This window comes from Apis laboriosa, unplaced genomic scaffold (genome assembly GCF_014066325.1).
Source record: "Apis laboriosa isolate Shangri-la unplaced genomic scaffold, ASM1406632v1 scaffold69_cov144, whole genome shotgun sequence".
NCBI classification, from domain to species: Eukaryota; Metazoa; Arthropoda; class Insecta; order Hymenoptera; family Apidae; genus Apis; species Apis laboriosa.
The window spans coordinates 3,569,590-3,590,598 of NW_025224165.1; the positions used below are offsets into that span (position 1 = coordinate 3,569,590).

Genomic DNA, 21,009 nt, shown 5'->3' on the forward strand with positions numbered 1-21,009 from the left:
GGGAGTGGCTGGTACTTCTTATCGATGCAAAACAGTGCGGAGGGTCGTAGCAATTAAGAGATAACAAGGTTTCTCCCTCGGCACCCCTCCAATTAGTAACACCCACGGACCCCCCCTCACCACTCACAGACCAGGAACAACCCCCTTAGGCTTCCTTTATACCCACTGCACTACCCACCATCCCCCACGTCTCCCCTTTCCTCCTTGTGTCCCGCCGTTGTTCCTTCGCTTTTTTCCCTCCCATAATTATTTTTCACCCCCCTCCCCTCCTCCCACCTTCTCTATTTTATCATTTCTCCTTCCTTCTCTTTCACTCCCTCTTACATGCATTCCTCCAGATTTTTCCATTTTCTCAAGAAATCTACGAGTCTCCTATTTTTATAAATAAATTCGACAACTAATAATAAATATATACTTTCCTTTCTCTAAATCCATTATATTCATCCATTTATAAAAAAACTCCTATTTTTATCTCTTCCACATTCTGAAACGAATTTTAAAATTCTTAACTGAATAATTCTTCTAAGTAAAGTGAAGAAAAAAAAAAATTACTGTACATCTTCGGCATTTCACCCCCTCCCCCTACCACCACGAATCTCTCGATGTCGGTTCTCCTTTTCGTTCCTGGCCTGTTTGCATAGAGAATAGAGGTCCGCGGGGAATCGGGTGGAGGGAGGGATCTCGAGGTGGCAGCCGTGATGGAGGATACATATTATCCGGCGCGGAGTCCACAGAGGAGGGATGTGTGCAAGGAAATTGAGCGTACGTAAAATTTCCGCTCGGAGGAAGTACGTGCGGAATCCTCGCTCGATTCCTTTGCTCGCTCTATTCACGTGTTGTGTGCAGAGTGTTGCTACGTTCCTTCGAGGGGGAGGAGGGAAGGGTTAATTTTAGAAAAGTAAAAACATGGAAAAGTTGGGATTAGTTGTCGTAAGGAAGAATTTATACATCAATTTTCTATTGCAAGTGTAATGTTCTATTAAAATATCCTAATTGTACTGCAGACATTTTTATATATATATTATACACATTATATAGTACTTTATATATACTTTATGTTTTTATATATATTATATATATTTATATTTTTATATATACTACATTATATATATATTTTTATATATACTACATTATATATATATATTTTTATATATACTACATTATTTATATATATATATATATACACTATATTATATAGTACTATTATATTCTTTTCCAATCGTGTTTACAAAAATGATTGACTTTGAATAAAATATATACAATATATGCATTTAAATAAAAATTGGAAGAACAGTTGACTCAATATCGAGTATTTTAAAATTTTTAAAATTACATAATTATATTATCGTATAAAATAGTGTGAACTTTCGTTAATTGAACGATCATAAAACCTGGTCGAAACGTTTGCCTGCGTTCCTTCTTATCGAGTTTATATATACGGCGAGACACGATACGGCTTGTTTTCGCAATTAGCGACCAGTCTCGTGTGACAGGGAACGTGTGATCACGTTTACGGGATGCTCTGTGTTGCAACCGGAGACAGAGATGGAAAGAGAGAGAGAAATTGGAACTCGATGTGTACGTTATATTCGCTCGTTGGAAAGGAAGGGTAATTATTTCGAATTCAGTGCGTTCGAATGAAAGGCGCATCCGATTGATTATTATCGAATCGAGCAAACGAGGTCCGCTTGATCGAGGCCATTCAGCCATCCTCGATCGAAACTCCTCGATTTCCAGCCGTGTGTCGTGTCGTGTTTATCGTCCATAATTGTATCGTGCGAGAATTTTAATTGCGTAATTAAATGATCCGTCTCAGGGAAATATTGGAAACGTTCCACGTCTGAACGAACGGTTTCGAGGTTACCTGTAAACGATTGCTCGAGAGAGAAAGGGGAAAAAAGGAAAATCTTTCGTCCGGAATCATGGAAAGTCGCATGATACGCAGAATGATAGCTTCGTGAGATAGAATAATCAAAGGATCAAGAATTTAAGAGATTAAGAAGGGAAAGATTAGAAGATTTAAGCAAGTGAAATTTTCGTGGTATACAAAAGGATGGTGATTTTAAATTTAAAATATACGTGAAATATACGATGAATGTGTGAAAACAATTTTGGTAATGCAGCTTAAAGAATAATCTGTATATTTGAGCAACTAAAAAAATTTTCGAGTGAAATTGAAGCTATTTCTCAATTAAATACGAATAAATTATTGACAGGAGATAAATATTCATTTTCCTAAAAAATAAACACATAAACGATAAAATTTTATTTCATTTTATTTTCCGCTTATTTCATTCACACTTAGATCAATAATTTAACCAAATATTCGAAATATGTTTAAACTTGATTTACCCAAAAAAATGTCATTCTTTTATTTTTACAATTTGTAGCATGATTTCGAAGACACCCTGTATTATAACCGGCGTTGCACGAAATTGCGAAAGATCGAGTCAAAGCCAAGAAGATCCAATACAAATCCAATACAATAATAACAATAAGTCACATTCTTCCAAAATCGAAATTCTACCTGCGCATTTCTTTCTCCTTTGCGAAGATTTAAGTCATTTTCGAAATAAGCCCCTTTCGAATCGAGGGAAATCCGGGGCTCCGGTATCGAATATTTCAAATCCAGGGGGCCCCGATAAGCTGTTTCGGATCGAAAAGTCGGCTGGATGTTGGGCGTGCAAAGGTCGTTAGCAGAGTTTCGAGCGGTGCATAGCAATGAGGCTTGAAAAGGGGGTGGAAAACCTCCTGGGAACCCGGACACCCGGTTACGTTCCATGTACGAAACGAACGAACTGGCTGGCCCGCAACACTGGAGGGGCCAGGTTCCGGGACAGAAACTGACTCATGGCAACCGAGATAATCGAACTCGTTACGAGCATTCTCTTCTGATTCGTTTTCGTGCGTCGAATAATACGTACACGAGTTTGCACCTTTCTTCGTTCGAATTTCGTTCGACGAATCGCCTCAAATTCAATCGTCTCCTCCTCGAGATCCTCTTGGGCGACATTGATTATTGAACAGTGATTTTTCGGTTTTTTGGCAGAAATAGATGAAAGAAAGGAATATGATAAAGATTGAGCTTAAAATATTGAGAAATAATTTTAGATATTTCGTCAATAATGTTGTTAAAATAATTTTAAAATCAAAAATTGTTAAAATAAAAATTGTTAAAATAATTTTAAAATCAAATTGTAAAAAGAACGAAATTGGATAATTAAAAATTTAATTAATTTTATATTCAATTCAAGTTCAAGATCGCTTTTAAAGAATATTTTAAATTTTCTTGCCTCTCTTTTTTTTCGAGTTTGCACCTTTCTTCGTTCGAATTTCGTTCGACGAACCGCCTCAAATTCAATCGTCTCCTCCTCGAAATCCTCTTGGGCGACATTGATTATTGAACAGTGATTTTTCGATTTTTTGGCAGAAAATCGAAAAATAAAAAAAATAGATGAAAGAAAGGAATATGATAAAGATTGAGCTTAAAATATTGAGAAATAATTTTAGATATTTCGTCAATAATGTTGGAAAAATTGTTAAAACAATTTTAAAATCAAATTGTAAAAAGGACAAAGTTGGACAATTAGATATTTAATTATTAATCTTATATCAATTCAAATTCAAGATCGTTTTTAAAGAATATTTCAAATTTTCTTGCCTCTCTTTTTTTTCGAGTTTGCACCTTTCTTCGTTCGAATTTCGTTCGACGAATCGCCTCAAATTCAATCGTCTTCTCTTCGAGATCCTCTTGGGCGACATTGATTATTGAACAGTGATTTTTCGGTTTTTTGGCAGAAATAGATGAAAGAAAGGAATATGATAAAGATTGAGCTTAAAAGATTGAGAAATAATTTTAGATATTTCGTCAATAATGTTGGAAAAATTGTTAAAACAATTTTAAAATCAAATTGTAAAAAGGACAAAGTTGGACAATTAGATATTTAATTATTAATCTTATATCAATTCAAATTCAAGATCGTTTTTAAAGAATATTTTAAATTTTCTTGCCTCTCTTTTTTTTCGAGTTTGCACCTTTCTTCCGAATTTCGTTCGACGAACCGCCTCAAATTCAATCGTCTCCTCCTCTTGGATGACATTGATTATTGAACAGTGATTTTTCGATTTTTTGGCAGAAATAGATGAAAGAAAGGAATATGATAAAGATTGAGCTTAAAAGATTGAGAAATAATTTTAGATATTTCGTCAATAATGTTGGAAAAATTGTTAAAACAATTTTAAAATCAAATTGTAAAAAGGACAAAGTTGGACAATTAGAAATTATTAATCTTATATCAATTCAAATTCAAGATCGCTTTTAAAGAATATTTTAAATTTTCTTGCCTCTCTTTCTGATTCGAAGGAGAAACGTATATTCCCAACTTATTACATCATTAATTATATTTTGATAAAATGATAACTCTTTTCAATGTTTTTGAAGTTTTGACAAGTTAAAAATTTCTAAATCTAATCAAAACAATTTTTCTATTTCTCCTTTCATCGTATCTATCATTTTATCCATTTCTCTGTTAATACAATTTGCAAATCAAATTTATAGGAGGAGAAAATCTAAACAATACGTTAAAAATCTTCTTCTGAAATAAATATATATATATATCAAAGAAGGAAGTATTTTCCACACACACACATATATATATGTATATAATATTTAGATACCATAATTGTCAGAGAGACACAGAAAGTCACAGGGTGTGCCATCACTTTGTCGCGTAGAAAGCGTGTCATTCCTCACGCCGCGTCGGTTGTCACATAAATCACCAACATCCCGCTTCCTCGTTGTTGGTCACGAGTGAAGCGACGCGTGTTGATTCCACAACCTCGCTGTTAAGCATCCTGAGAGCATACGAGCGTACGGATCGAGCCACGCTTGTTAATGAAACTAAATACGCGACAACGAGAGGAGCGCGTGTGTGTGTGTCTGGAACGATCGAATAATCCATTTCTTTCTCTCTCTTTCTCTCTCTCTCTCTTCTCGGTTGTCCCCGCGACTCCACTTGCCGGAAACACATCTCGAACGAAAGCAACGAAGAAGAAGAAAGGGTCGAGTTGGACTCGCTCCGCTCTTGTTAGCTCGGTCGGTAAAAAGGGGGGATTCTGATCAACGAACCGTGGCGGCCTTAAGGGCCCTTGCTCCCATAGACACGCTTCGTTTCTCGATTGATTCTTTATTTTACAATCGCCGTGACATCGTAAAGGGCAACGTGTTCCTCGAGTGTGCGCACGAAGAACTTGCACCCCTGAACTTGTTCAACCATCGATCCATCGATTACTTGTCGAGAGTCGGAGTTTTGCGATTGATCGAGGATTCTTATTATTTTCAAGGTAATTTATTAAATTATTTTTTTTTAATCAAGTTTGCAAATCGATCGAATGATTTTTATTCATTTCAATGGCAAGTGAGTGACTTGTAAATTTTCTTTATTTGAATATTTTTGTTGTATAAAGAAAGCAGATTCAACGTAACGAATAATTCAAGAGGCATAAGATCAGTGGATATATGTGAAGAAAAAAATGATTTGTCTTTTAGGATCTTGTCTTGCTTGCACTACTTTTCATTCTTGTCGAGCATTCTCTGATTCATTCTGGAATGATTTCCAAGAATTTCGAATCTTTCTCGAGATTTTTGATAATTTCTTATGAATGAATGAGATTCGAAGCAATTTGAAACGTTTCATATCTCATAAATATAAGAAAATAAAACAAAAAGGATAGGATTTGGATAAAATATATGTTAATAATAAAAATCTATATTCTATTTGCGTTATTATTTAGATTTAAAAATTTATACCAAAACGCTTGTTCAAAGTTTAAATTTTCATCGATTCTAATTCAAGATATAACAAAAAAAAAAATATATATATATCACACTTTCTCTTAACAAAAACTTTGATCGAGATAAATATGCCCTTTCATCGAACTTTTTCACATTTGTTTTCGTCCAAACATGTAACATTAACGACATAATCATTCACGGTCAAAGCACTTGATCCTTATTAAGTTAAATGTCATTAATCTTTGAACAACATTGTGAAAATCAATTCTTGAAACCATTTTAAGAGAATAAATTCATCCTTCCTTCCACTTCCGTTTCCCGTTTCTCACGAGTTAGCATAACGATCTATTCGAAATCGGCGATTCTTATCCCGATAATCATCCATTTCCCCGCGTTTCGCTTTACAGAAGGAAGCCATTCTACCGAGCCTTCCGGTTCCGGATTTGGAATCAACCTTGCAGAAATACTTGGCCCAGGTCGAGGTAATCGCACCCAATCATTTGCCCAAGACCAGAAGTCTGGTGAAAGCCTTCCTTTCTGGACCTGGGCCGAAGCTCCAGCAACGACTCTTGGAACGCCGACAAAAGACTACCAATTGGGTGAGTGAATTTCTCCATTTTTTTTTCACCAATTTCTTTAATCGATTTTTTTTATTGAAATTCGTTGATTTTTTTATGTAATAATAGTTCTGTTTTATACGTATAATTACATTTATAATAATTATATAACGATTAGTTAAGTTTAATTTTTTTAGAGAAAATTAACTATTAATAGAATTGGTAATAAAAAATTTATAATTTATAATTATATATATGTATATTTAAGATGTGATCAACGATAATTTAATAAAAATGTTCTTTGTTAAAGTAAAATCGAATCGAAGTTTAATACTCGATTAATATTATTCAATCAATTAATTAAATTGTAATTAGTTTTATTTAATTTGAATATATTACTTAAATTACAGTATTTTATATAAAGTTTATACATGAGTGGCTAAAAACATACGGCAAAAGAAAATTAAAATAGCTATATATAATATTCTGCAAATAAAAAAAATTAATATTTTCAAGACGTAATAAATCTGTGTATTGTTACATTACATACTTATAAATTTATTTTTAATTTATAAGTTATACTTATAAATTTATTTTTAATTTATAAAATTTTTGGTTTGGGTTATACTTATAAATTTATTTTTAATTTATAAAATTTTTGATTTGGGTTATACTTATAAATTTATTTTTAATTTATAAGTTATACTTATAAATTTATTTTTAATTTATAAAATTTAATGTAATGTAATTTAATCATTACATCATTAATCAAAATAGTTGATAGATAGATAAATAAAAGATCTATTGTATCTATTAAGTAATTTGATTTATTAGAAATTATAGGATATTAAATTTTAATTAAGATGAATGAATTTAAGTATTAAAATGTAAAATGGATATCTTAATAATCTTGGTATCATAATTTTAAACATTTTACTACGATATAAATTATTTATTTATTTATCTATTTATTTTGCGTGAAAAAAATATCGATTTTTTATTATATCCTTTCTTAGTGACACTCAGTGGATATATATATTTTATAATTGTGAATATATAAATTAGGAGTAGTCAGGTAGTCTGTCATTTTCAAAAATCTTTAAACGATGAGAAATTTATGTAAGCTGTCTCATTAAATATTCAGAAAGTAAAAGGTTTTTCAATACGAAACGCGAAAGCCAAACGATAACGAGAAAGAAAACTTCTTGAATGTAACGTCATTTCCGTTTATAGTATAGTAGTTAGTCTCATGAGAATACGCTTCGTTTCCCCAATTTGGACTCGCAGAATTGGACATTTGAATGATCGAATAATTGAATACTTTAATATTAATATTTTATTTATTCGAAAATTTATTTATTCTCTATTTCTGGATCGAATAATAAATCAAATTTGAAGTTATTATTTTTAAAATAAAAATAATTAGTTTTGAATTTATTTTTTAATATAAATATAATTAGCATGCATATCAACATGTTATATTAACATGTTAATTTTTGTGGAAATTTTTTCTTAATTCAAATTTTATATTATTTTTATATTGCGTAAAATTATTATAATCAAAGTGTTTTTTTCCTAAATTAAAATAACAAACGTATCTTTTAATCTAACAATATTTTTTTTTATTTCATATTAATAGAAATATAGTAAATATAATTTATTTATGATGTTAAAGTATAATAATTTCTATTCGAATAGAGAAATAAATTAATATATTATTAATTTCAACTATGTAAATTTTTAACTTTTAACATTTCATTAAAACAAATGATTTCTCTTGCATTTAATATCAACTCTCAGTTTGCTTGAAGCATCGTTACGTTTTCATTATGGCGATTTGATTATACTTAATGCAGAATGAATTGGTCGAGGCAAATAGCATTTCTAGACAATCTTTTGTGAGATATTCTGATCAACATCAGTGATAAATTAATCATCGTGTTCGTTTTACAATAACAATTCTCTCATCTCTTATTCTGTTAAACATTGATATGAAACATAAATACTGCAGAGAATAATAATTTATATTGAAATGGAATAATTAAAAAATTAGTGTACATTTCAAATTGCCTTTGATAATTTCTTATAAATTTTAATATCCATGAAGCATTTTTTTTATTAAATATTAGTTTATAACCTAATATTTGGCAATGTAAAAATAATTGGCAATGTAAAAATAATCACAAATTGTAGAATCTTTCTGAGAAAATTTAAAAATTCATCGATTACACGATTCAATTTCTCATAAAATTTTATTCTACGGAATATATTAATACATTCATCGTATTTTTGAAAAATACATTCTAGAGGTCAAAACAAACGCGAAAATGTCGATAAATAACCTTTTTTTAAATTACAAAATCCATTATATCGATTATATCACCTACCCCTCTCTATCGACCCCTCATTCATCCAGTCAGAAATTTCATTCATTCCTTCTCTTCTCCTCAACTTTTCTCATCAAAAATCACCAACAAATATCACAATTAACCAACACCAACACCAACAACAAAGACAAAACTAAACATGCAATTAATCTCTCTGCAACGTTAACGATGGAACGATCGGCTCCACGGTTTACGCGTTTTTTCCTTGCGCGTGTATAAGTGGCGCAACAGCATTTTCGTTTCAACCCACGTTGCCTCCCGAGAATTTACTTCTTCTGGAATAGGCATCAAGCTATATCCACGCGTTCTCCGTGACTTTTCCGATCTCCCCCATCGGGCGGTCCCAGGGGAATCCACGGGTTCGATGCGTGGCTATAAGCCTCTCCGCCACTCTCTGGTCCCCACGACCATCCGGTTTCCAGCTCCCGTGGCACATAAATAAATAAATAAATGGATTTACGAGGGCTCGGGCACCGGCTCGTCTCGTCACGGTTCGCTGCAAAAGGGGAGAGGATGCCACTGTAGTCGTTCTACCTACCTAAACTAGAACAATGCAAATATTGCGCGAGCAAACTCCGTGAGGACGAGGGGGGCAGGGGGAGATGTTCAGGAGAAAGGGGTTGAAGAATGTACAACAGTGTTCAACAGTCTTGATATCGAGATATATATACATATGATATGTGTGTGTGTGTGTGTGTGTGTGTGTGGACACGTTTGCAATTTTGGTATTTGTTCTGTTTAAACTTGTGTTATTTATTGTAGATTTTGTTTATAATATTCGGAGAATGAGAGTGAAATATGTTAGCAGTGTTTATCTCTTGATTTTGTATTTATGTTTGATTAGATTGTTATTTATTAGTGTCTGTATATTAGGTTACATAAAATAAATAGAGAAATTGGTGAAATGTTGAAGCTTATTTATTTTAATATACGGATTTATTAAGATGAGTAGGGAAGTAAATGTATAAGATATATTTTTAATTGTAGTTTTCAAATCTACAATTTTTGAGTGAATCAATGGAATTATTATTATATAGATAATATATTTTGCTTTGAGCAATATAAGAAAATATTGTAAATAATCTGAATCGAATTCAAGTTACATAAAAAAAAAAGTATGTAGATAATAATTTATAACATATATATATTTTTTTGGACTCGTAGCAAAGTTTTTCCAAACATAAATCTATTTTATGAGAAGATAAATTTCTAGGCTAGTTTCAGGGAAATTTATCTTTTTAACAAGCTTAAAACTTTTTCGAGATAACACGTAGAAAGTTCAATTTCAACAATTTGCTACTATCTCACTGTATTGAAAATTAGATTTTACAAACTTGTTTTATCTTATTCAAACGTAATCTTGCTCATATATTCAATATCTTCATCGATAACATCCTATATTTCGAGCAAAATTCTTTTATAAAGCAGATATTGTATTTTCACACACTTTTTCAATAGATTTAAAATGTTTTTCTCTTTAAACATTGCACCTGTATTCATGAAATTATAGAATAAATTCTTAATTCTTATTTTATTTATTATTTATATTGGTTAAAATATTCTGTGTAGCATTAGAATTAAAAATATATTATTTTTTATACTTTAGGAGTGCAAAAACTTCATAAAAATTTTAAATGTACAATATAAAAATCCACTTATATGATTCTATTAATAAAATACTACTTAAAGATTGCAAATTTTGTAATTGTGTCAATATTGTAGCAAATGAATAATATAACTGTGTGAAAATTAAAATTTTAAATGTACAATATAAAAATCCACTTATATGATTCTATTAATAAAATACTACTTAAAGACTGCAAATTTTGTAATTGTGTCATTATTGTAGCAAATGAATAATATAACTGTGTGAAAACTAAAATTTGTATCATACCATCATATAAAATAAATTAAACCTGATTCTAAATTTCCACAAAGGCACATAAGTTTTTCCAACTTAAACTTAAAAGTTAAGAAACAATTGTGGAATTTAAAATGCTCAATGTACATATATTGAAAAATAACAAATTTCTAGGTAGGACGTGTTTTAACTAAGGAAAGCAGTATTATAGGTTGCATAATTCAAGACACAGTATTTATCAAGACTATGAAGGTGTGAAATACAGAAGTGAACGCTCAGAAAACGTGCCTCTTTTTCGTGATCACGTATAGATGAGTCATGAGTTAATACATGAGCGCATTGTAAAAAGACTTTTCTAATTCAAAGTGTGATTAATGATGGATGACACGTTTTGCAAAGAATATTAATAAAAGGAACAATGTTCCTTTTGAAAGTTATATCCGCCGGGTTAAATGGTTGAAAAAAAAAAAAAAAAAAACTTGTAAAAGTTGGCAATTTTATGAGTTTCTATTATAGATACATCTGCTATTAATTTTGATGAATACAATACAATAATACCACATAAATATATAATATACGATAACTATCAAATAATAATTGAGTTAATTAGTGTTATTTAAAATCCAATAATTAAAATAGGTATTTTTATGCAATTTAAATATTATTTTAACGTGAAAAATTACACATAAAAAATATTTATATTACTTATATATATAATGTATTATTTTCCAAGCATAAAGTTTTTTAGTAATTTTATATATTATTACATAATATTACTTTTTTCAAATTTCTTGATAAATTGAATCAACATTGCAAGAATCTGAAAAAATTAATTTATTATATATATACCTAAATAAATCATTTTGCTTCGATATTATATATTGTATATATAATTTATCGCGAAAATATAAAAATAAATCTGATATGAAAAATATATAAGAATAAATATTCATATACGCCATTATTTTATGTAGTATATGCAAAATATTCGCGATCGTTTCGCGCCATTAAAATTTTTTATCATAATATTTCCTCGTGAATAAAGAATAATTATTGACAAGAATTTATTAACGAAATAGTGATGATCCAGTATCTCGTATTTCGATACGATGTCGAAAATAAGATGTGCCAACAATCTCGTTGCACTAGATTCATCATATCACGTGAAACGCTTAACGTGCATAAAAAGAAGGTTTGATCCGCGTACTATGAAAAAAAAAGAAAAAGCATGCTGCAATTAATAGCAGACTTGCGCTAATCGCTTGAAGAGTTTCGTAAAATCTTTGAAATGGTGCGCACAACTGTGTAATTTTCCAACCGAACAAATTGAATTGAGCTCGATGATTGAGCTGAATATTTTGATTCCTGATACGTGATATTGCTAGATGTGAGGAAACAGCGAGGTAAACGTTCGAATGTGCTGACAGACAGTGATATTTTTCTTTTTTTGAAACTAAGTAAATAATCGAGAAACATTATTTATTTATTTATTTATTAAAGATGAATCGAAATGAATATCAATCTGACTCTGATCTGAAACTTAGAATTTCGTTCAATTTAATTTTTATCGAATACTATTAAATTCTAATTATTATTTTTATTAATTACAGGTACATACAATTTGTTTTACTTTGATATCACTTTGATATTATTTTTCAACGATTCCATCGAAATAGAATTTTTTCCCTTAAACCATCCCAATAATACGATAATTTCTATATAAACTTTTAAATAAACATTCTCAATTGGATTCATATCGAAATAATTGCTCATGAACGTATGATAAAAATAATAATAAAACATTATGTACAGGCTATATACAAATTTTACTTAAAGATATTTGATTGAAATTTGTGAGAATTAGACATAATTTATTTTTGAATATAAGAATATAATCGAAATAAAGCAAGCCTTATGCTGCATCGTGCAACGGAGTGGAAAAAGAAAAATTCGTGGCTCGATTAATCGACATCCAGGTGAAAACGAGGAATGAGATTCGCCCACGCGTGTCGACGCAATCTGAAAATATTTTTAGCGCTGATTAATTGTTACATCTAGGCTCGGTGAACTCGCTTCCCTCTCGTAATGGCTCGTGTTACGGTAGCAATACCGTGTTGCACGATCGAATTGCGCCATGGAATCTTCGTGCGGAGCGTTCGTTATGATTGAATAATACACGATGAATCAAAATATGCGGTGGTTATTAGTATTTCAAATAAATTCGTGATACGAGGTGAGAAACGAAAGACGATTTCGACGAATCGTATATTTATTCTGCCTTCACTTTCGAGATTAAACAATTACTTGCGTTAACCTATCCGAGCATATTGGGCGACTTTCTCTCAAATGATTGATACAATTTGATAAATGAGTATTTCTCGTGTTCAGATTCGGTGTGTTGATGCTCTATATATATAGAAATACACGAGCAAATATTATTCTACAATATTATTTTATTCAGTGTTTATTATATTTGTTATGACTAGACGTGTCTCCTGTCATGATGATAATATTCGAGGTAAAAGGTGTTTATACGAAATATTATCTAAAATTTTGAATACTTACAATGATATAAACACAAAATATTATTTGCACGAGTAAATATACTAAAATTTTCTTGTTATTCCATTTTAAATTTGCAATAAAAATATTCATCTCTATTCATTTCTCAAAAATCTATTTTCCCCAAATACTCTGATATACATCCGATGTATCATTATTTTTTCATTCAACGATCGAATAAAAATACAGAATCAGAAACGCTGAAATTAATTTAAATTAATTTCGAATTTTCCATCTCAATTTTTGCACAAAACGAGGCTGAAAATTCCTCGATTGTTGAAAATTTTCACCTGAAGTGAGAGAGAGAGAGAGAGACGTTCTCTCTGAAAGACTTCGTCACTCAAGAAGTGAATAATGCAGCCGGTTGGACCATCGATCAGACCGAGGAGTCGAAGAGGCAAAGGAAGGAGAGAAGGAATGGCAATTCGTAGCGCGTTCGATTCTGTTGAGAAAATTGCTTTCGCGACATTTCGCAGGGGGATCGAATCGTTTGTCCCTACCCTCGAACACGAGAAACGAAAATGTATTTCCGGATGTGTATGCCGGTAAATCGAGGACCCGAGTCGATTATATACGATTCCTTATCTACGATTGTCCCTACGAATAACGTCCACTTCTTGCACGTGTATATATCGATCAAGGAAGACGATGATGACGAATGTTTGCAGGAAAAAACAATTGGTTCGATTTGTTTTGTTATTACACGTTATAACGTTTATAAGTTTGAAATAGAAATTTTCAATTTCGAATATATGAAAATTAATTTTGCTTAATTTGCTTATTTTGCTAATAATCGATACGATTTATCTTAAAACGATACAATAAAAAATTATTAGACCACAAAATGATTGTGCACTTGTATGAAATTATTTAATATTTATAAAAATGTAAGTGCAAGAAATTATTCGTTTAAACTCCATTTTTTTATTTCTATGCATAAAAATTTAACTTTGTATAATATTTTCCTTGCATATGATTCAATTCAAATTTGCATTGATTATTGAAAAATACATTTAGGAGAGAAATCGATTTACATTGATGCAATAATTTAAATCAATTTTCATTCGTCTTATTCTTCAACATATTTCAAACAAAATTTGATTTAACAATTTTATTTACAATGATGAATTTACCCAATTATAATAAATAAAATATAATCATCCAAAGAAACACCAGCCCAGCAATTATAACCAACATGATAAAAAGAAAAGAAAAAGAAGAATAACAAGAGACGGAACTTCCAAAGAATGAACTTTCATTCCTAGTCTAAAAGTAATCGAGGCTTGACAAACGTTGGCACGCAACGGCACGGTGAGGAAGAATCGACGCAAATTCGAGCAATCGAATTGGCCGAGTCGCAACAATCGTCCAACATGGAGAAACGAAGGAGCGAAAATTGCGAAACGTTCGCTAATTGCGCGCAATCCGAATTGGAGGAAATCGCGGAGGAAATGGAGAACGAAGGGCGAAGGTGGAAGGGACGGCCGGCTAATTCGTGCCCTTGTAATTCGAATTGAATTTACCGCCAGGAAAGGTAGGAACGGATGGACGGACCCGTTCCGCGGATGAATAATGGAAGTTTCAATGAAATTTTCCAGCTCGCCGCGGGGCACCGTAATATTAGCTTACGGTTCCAACAACCAAAGCCCCCACTGGCGGGGAATCGTCCACCCCACACTGCCACGATTTTATATATATATATAGAGAGAGAGAGAAAGGTTCTCTCGCCTCGGAGGATGCGGGTCTATTGTCGACTGGACGAAAAACTGGGGATGAATGGGATCCAAAGGAGGATGATCGGGGGAAATAAGCGTGGAATTGGAGGGGGGAGGTTGATTAAAATACCGATAAATGAATCTTTGGAAATTTGTCGAATTGCATTTCGTATTTTTTTTGTAACGAAACGATGTGCAATGCAACTTATGATTTGTGAATTATATGATACGGGGGGAGATGATTGAAAAATTTATTATTATTATTATTTTAAATTAATAAAATCAAAAATGTAGCATGACTTTTTAAAGTGGATTTTAAAATTATTATTAATTTTCTGATGATTTTTTCAGAAAAACTTTTTATAAAAAAAAAAGAAAAAGATTTTACAATTATTTGGAAAGCTTTGAAGAGCAAATGTTTGAAATAATACGACAAAGAAAGGAGGGCAAAGGGGAAAGATAAAAATGTGGACGGAAGGTGTATTAAAGCTCGATGTACTTAGACATTCGGGCGGAAGAAATGGCTCACAAAGGCTCAAAGAGAATGAATACCAAAAGAAAGATAAGGTAAATGCGGAAATAAAAAAAAAAGAAGGGATAAAAGAAAAGGATAAAAGGATACGTATGTAAAAATACCTTCTTAGAAACCTGAGCTTTTGAAAATAAATTATTATATATTAATAAATATTTAATGAATCGTGTTTAATTAATATATTAAAAATAAATAGATTCTTGTTCTTATAACGTTCAATGAGCTATTCATAATTTTTATTTATATAAAATAATATTTGCTATTATGAATTTTATTGCTATTTTGAATTTTATTGCTATTTTGATACATGGATACATAATAAAAAGAAAATTTAATTATCTTTTATTAACGAAACATCAAATGCATTATTGTCAAATATTACTTTCTAATATAGTGTAAGATAAATTTCTAAAAAAAGAAAATAAATAAATAACTCTAAAAAAATATAATAATCGAGATACGTGAAAAGTACACGAGTAGTTTACGATTAAAGTTGGAACGTTTATTACGCAAGGTACGCAAGGGGAGGAAATAAAGAGATATCTCGTGACCAGATGGACACTTCCCCAGAAATATCGTAGACACGTGCAAATGGGTGTGTGTTAAGACTCAGAGGGATGTTGCAGGGTTCTGCGGTAGGGGGAAAAGTAGCTCCCTTTCTCGCTTCCTTCAATGACAACAGGAAAGGAGTAAAGAAGGGAGAAGAGGCAATAAAGTTTCATGGCTCAACCGATAATGTTCCTCAGACTTGGAGGAATCCTCTTTCCAAACGTTTCAACCGATATAACTTATTTCCTTACCGTTCCATAAAATTCGAAAAATTATAGCTCGACGCGTGACACGCGCTTATAATAATTACTTAAGGGAGAATGATTCAAAAGTTCCATCACACGTATTGATCTTAAATGAAATTGAAATGAAAATTTCAACAAGGTGTTTCTAGTTTGTGTTCAATTTTATTAAAAGGAAAAAATAAATAATACAAGAGACATAGAAAATAAATTTTTATTCCTTAAAATATTCTTTCTCTGTTTAATAAACAAAAAAACTATAAACGATGAATTCGTAAAAGATAGAAATTCTTCTTCTTATAAAATACCTTCTATATTTTTAGTTCTAGAGATGGTTATTTAAAAGAAACATCTTAAATAAAATAAAAATTGAAGAAAAAATTGTCATTCAAGAATCTTGTAAATTTTTCCTCGATTCATTGTAACTGAATATAATAGATTCAAGAATCTTAACATGAATTTCAAAAATTTTCGCTTTTTTAAAAACAAAATAAAAAAAACAAATCTTCTCTCCCTTATACACATACACACATTCCCTTTCTTCAAACGAATTCATATATATATATACATATATACATTAAACATCATTCAACAATAGAAAAAGTTGAAAATTTCTCGGTGAAACTTTTCTCGAAAGGCAAGCAGAAGTGGTTGATCCCGTAACGAGGAGACGGCGCTTTACGCAGGAGGAAGAGAGAGAGAGAAAGAGAGATAAAGGATGAAAAGCTAAAGCGTGGTCGGTATTTTTTCAGAAGGAGGGTTTGTACATGGAAAAAAAAAAAAAAAGGAAAAAGAAGCCGACGTTGGAAATCACCTCGAAGTACGTAACTTTTCTTATGAATCCCCACGGACATGGTGGGTGAAAGAACGAGGGGAATAAGGGGCGGCGGTCCAAGTTTTTCCATCTTTTCACGACTTTCTTTCGATCGTTCCCTCCTTCCCCCGAGGAAGGACGCGCCTAACTTGATGCGCGAGGAAATATCGTAGATTGTCGAGCCACTTTTTTCGCCGCTACCTTTCTTACCTCTTGGCAAGAAGAAACGATGTAGATATGTATATAGATAGGTTGAGAAGCGATAAGGTCGAAGGCTCGAGTAAATCGATATCCTTCCAGAATCAGAGACGGGTTCCTTTTTCTACTACGGGCCTTTACTTTCTTTTTCTCTTCTTCTTCTTCTTCTTCTTCTTCTTCTTTTTTTTTTTTTTTTTTTGAGCCATTTCCAAGACGCCTTTTTCGAGGCGACAAGCAAGGTAAAAAGAAGCGTAGGTAGGAGACCGCCTTTGTCGGATGAGGCGCCCCCTTCTTAGCTTGGATTTAGTAGTACTTCATTAGATAGGTTATTCGAAGCCTCCGGAATGTCTGGTAACGCTTTTTTTGGTAGCTTAACGAGTCTTTTTGTTACAAGTTAATGACTTGTATTATTGCGAGTTTTTCAAAGTTTTTTTTTTTTTTTTTTTTTTTTTTTTTTTTAGTTTTTCGTAGTTGGAAGCGTTTTAAAATATCGTTTCGTAATTGAAAAACGAATTTGAGATAAAAATTATATAGGTTTTTCGAATGCTTTGGAACATGATGGAGATTTAACGAGTCTTTTCGTATAAATCGAAACAATTTTTAATATAGATTTATTAAGATTTTTTTTTCCTTTTTTTTTTTTTTAATTTCTTACAATCGAGAAGAGTTTTAAAATTTCATTTTACTTTGTAATTGGAAATTATCAAATTTCTCTAATAAATTTAATTGCTTTATCGAAATAAAAAAATTAACACATTGTTTATATATATTTTTCAATTATTTCAAATGTATAATATACTGAAATTCTTTTAAGTAACGATCACCTTTGTATTTAATATATTACCGTCGAATGAACAACCAAACGGAATTATAGCGACTTTCTCTTTGGCAATACTTTGCCTTTGATCTTAAGCGAATCGTATTTTCGCCGCGACTCCGAGAGCCTCTTTTGCGGCATGATCTTAGAAGCAAACATTGCCCTTCGAAGAGTGAACAGAAGGGTGAACGAGAAACACGTTCCATAAACGTATACATAATAAATTATAGAACTTGGTCGTTATTCTTTAGAAATTATTTCTTATCGACATCTATAATTTTCTTTTCAATGGATAAAACATCTGAAATCCTCTCGCAATAGAAAATATTTATAAATAAAATTTTCGATTAGTAATTTATTTATTGCATTTACTTTTATTTGTTTATTTATTTAAATAACAAAAAAGGAATACAAAGGAAGAAATCAAAAAAGTATTTGCATATTTATGATTTTATTACTGAATCTTGAGATTATAAAAAAATCTATTTCTAAATCTGATCCAATATTATTCAATGATATTGTGGCAATAAGAGAAAATTGTACATCTGGTAAAATGTTAATTTTGCGAGAGAAAAACTATTTATGAATAATACAAATATATAATATAAATAATTCTTATTATTATATTCTTATTGTTTATGTACATTTTAGCAGAATATAAAATGTTTCATTTAAGATGATCAGATCTTCTCTTATGTTACCAGGATAGATAATTACAAATGGATCTTTTGTAACCTTTCTAACAGTAGAATCAAGATTAACAAGTATGAATACAATATATCTGACATTCAGATTCTCTTTTATTTTTCTATCACATATTATTACAAATTTTTAATTTGCACATTATCTCTGTAAATAGTAGATTATTAATGGAAATTTTAATCCTTATTTGTACAAACTTATTTTCCAAAAATTCTTTTTCAATATTATTACTATTTTTAGAAATAGTAATAAAGAGAAATTATATTCGATATGAAATGAAAGGAAACATGAATGTTAAAAAAACGCGAAATCTTAAGCTCTAAGGTCCAAGGTCGATTCGATTCGTGGAAAAAAAAATCAAAACGAACACAAATGTTATGAACACGCGATTCGACGATGAGTATTCCTCGAAATAATAATATTCAAAGATGCAAATTGTAGTGAAAGATCGCCCCGAGCGAAACACGTACACGGATTAAAACGACAAGCGATCCGTCCGTGCATCCTGACGTGTCTTCGCCCAGAGTAATATCGCATTTGAATAGAAAATTTCCATAGTCTTTATTAACTCGCGCTTAGATACGAACTCCTCTGAGAGCTAATTTCCCCGATGACTCAGGATTCGTGAAAAAAAAAAAAAATCAAACGAATCAAGATGGCAATAAATATTCAGATATCCTTCTGAATGATAAATACACAATTGGAATATTCTATTATTCGTCGTTTAAGTATCAAGATGCATTTATATATTTTAAAATTGAACGATCAATAAAAGATATAATACAAAAAAATAATCGATATTTCATCATATATATATATCATAGATTTTTATACATTTACTATTCTTAGATGATAAAAAGATAAATTTCCTTAAGTATCACTATCCACGGATCGATCCTGTCAGAAAATCCTCCTGAAATGGCTTTGCCAAGTTGAGGCCAAGGTGTTTATCTTAACTGGTAAAAAAGTTTCGTCCTCACGACCGCGTCGTAATCTTGGCAATTTAAATGTTTGTCCCTGATACGGATACGAAGGATCGCGTATCGTTCGGGTTAGGGAAGCGCTGGTAATCCCTTGTTGAAACAGCGTTAAGCCCTTACGGATTGTCTGTGGGATTGCAACAACGATACGACAGAAACGGTTGGGAGGGTTACGCACCCTTCTTTCGCAGTTCTCTCCTCGCCGCTTTGCGCCAATTCCTCTTTTTCTTCTTTCTCTATTTATATTTTTCTCATAGAAAATGGCTCGATTTTCATAGAATTAAACCTGAAGAAGTTAAGAGTGTACGCGATATAAAGCAAATAGTGACTGTCTATTCCGAGAGATATGATAAGAATACGAGTGAAAGAAGTTATATTTATATTAAATATTGTTGTAAGAAATGAAACGATTAGAAATTGATGATAGATGATATAATTTCTAAATCGTCGAATAATAAATTTATATAAAAAATATGATATATAAAGTGAATTTATTAAAATAAAGGTATATCCGTATCGTATATTCCTTTATTATAGTAAATTATTGTTAATATTATTAGCAGTGTTTCCATTTGAAAAAAAAAAAGTTAATAAAGGAAAGATTATAAAGGAGACACAATGGAAAGTTAAGGTATTAAATGAGGCCTGGAGACGAGATAACGTTGGAATAGACAAAAAGGAATTGTACTCGAAATTGCTCAATATGTTCCCTAGGTGACTGAGATATCGTGTAATCCAGAAGCAGAAAGCCAATTTTACCCCAGAGATTCGTGAAACTCGACGAACATCAATACCGAATAAATGTCCGTTCTCGTGTAATCTACGGTGAAATGTGACTAATTCCAGAACCTGAGGCAATACGAAAAAATATCCATTATTGTTCGTGACAAATTTTACGTGTGATATATAATTCTTACGAATCGTTCTATTATATTCATCAATAAAGATCAATGTGAAATAATTATATATATTTTATCGTGTTATTTATCGATATGAAAAATTAAATATTTTTTTATTAAATGTGTATTGCAATATTGCTAATTTTTTGTACAAAAGTAAAATTAAAATTTAACGTTGATTAAATATTTTAATATTCGTTCTTTATATTTATCCAAACGAATTAAACGAGCAATTAATGTATTAATATTATTTTAATAAATATTTTATCCAAATTAAATTTGAAACTTCTAATATCCAATGTTCGTAAATTATATTATTCTGCTATCTGAATGATTTGTGTTCACTATTATTTAAACAAATATATTACGTATATCATTCTGTAATTTCATAACTTTCTAT

The 21,009-nt window shown here is 31.0% G+C and overlaps 1 protein-coding gene across 2 annotated transcripts in view; it reads left to right on the plus strand.

The window, feature by feature from the left end:
- The window catches only part of LOC122719041 (vesicular acetylcholine transporter), an 87,046-nt gene that overhangs the window by 40,090 nt on the left and 25,947 nt on the right, over positions 1-21,009 (plus strand). For both annotated transcript variants that reach the window (XM_043944564.1, XM_043944565.1), the window contains exon 4: positions 6,202-6,393. The gene's annotated coding sequence lies outside the window, so the exon portion shown is untranslated. The remainder of the gene's footprint in view (positions 1-6,201; positions 6,394-21,009) is intronic.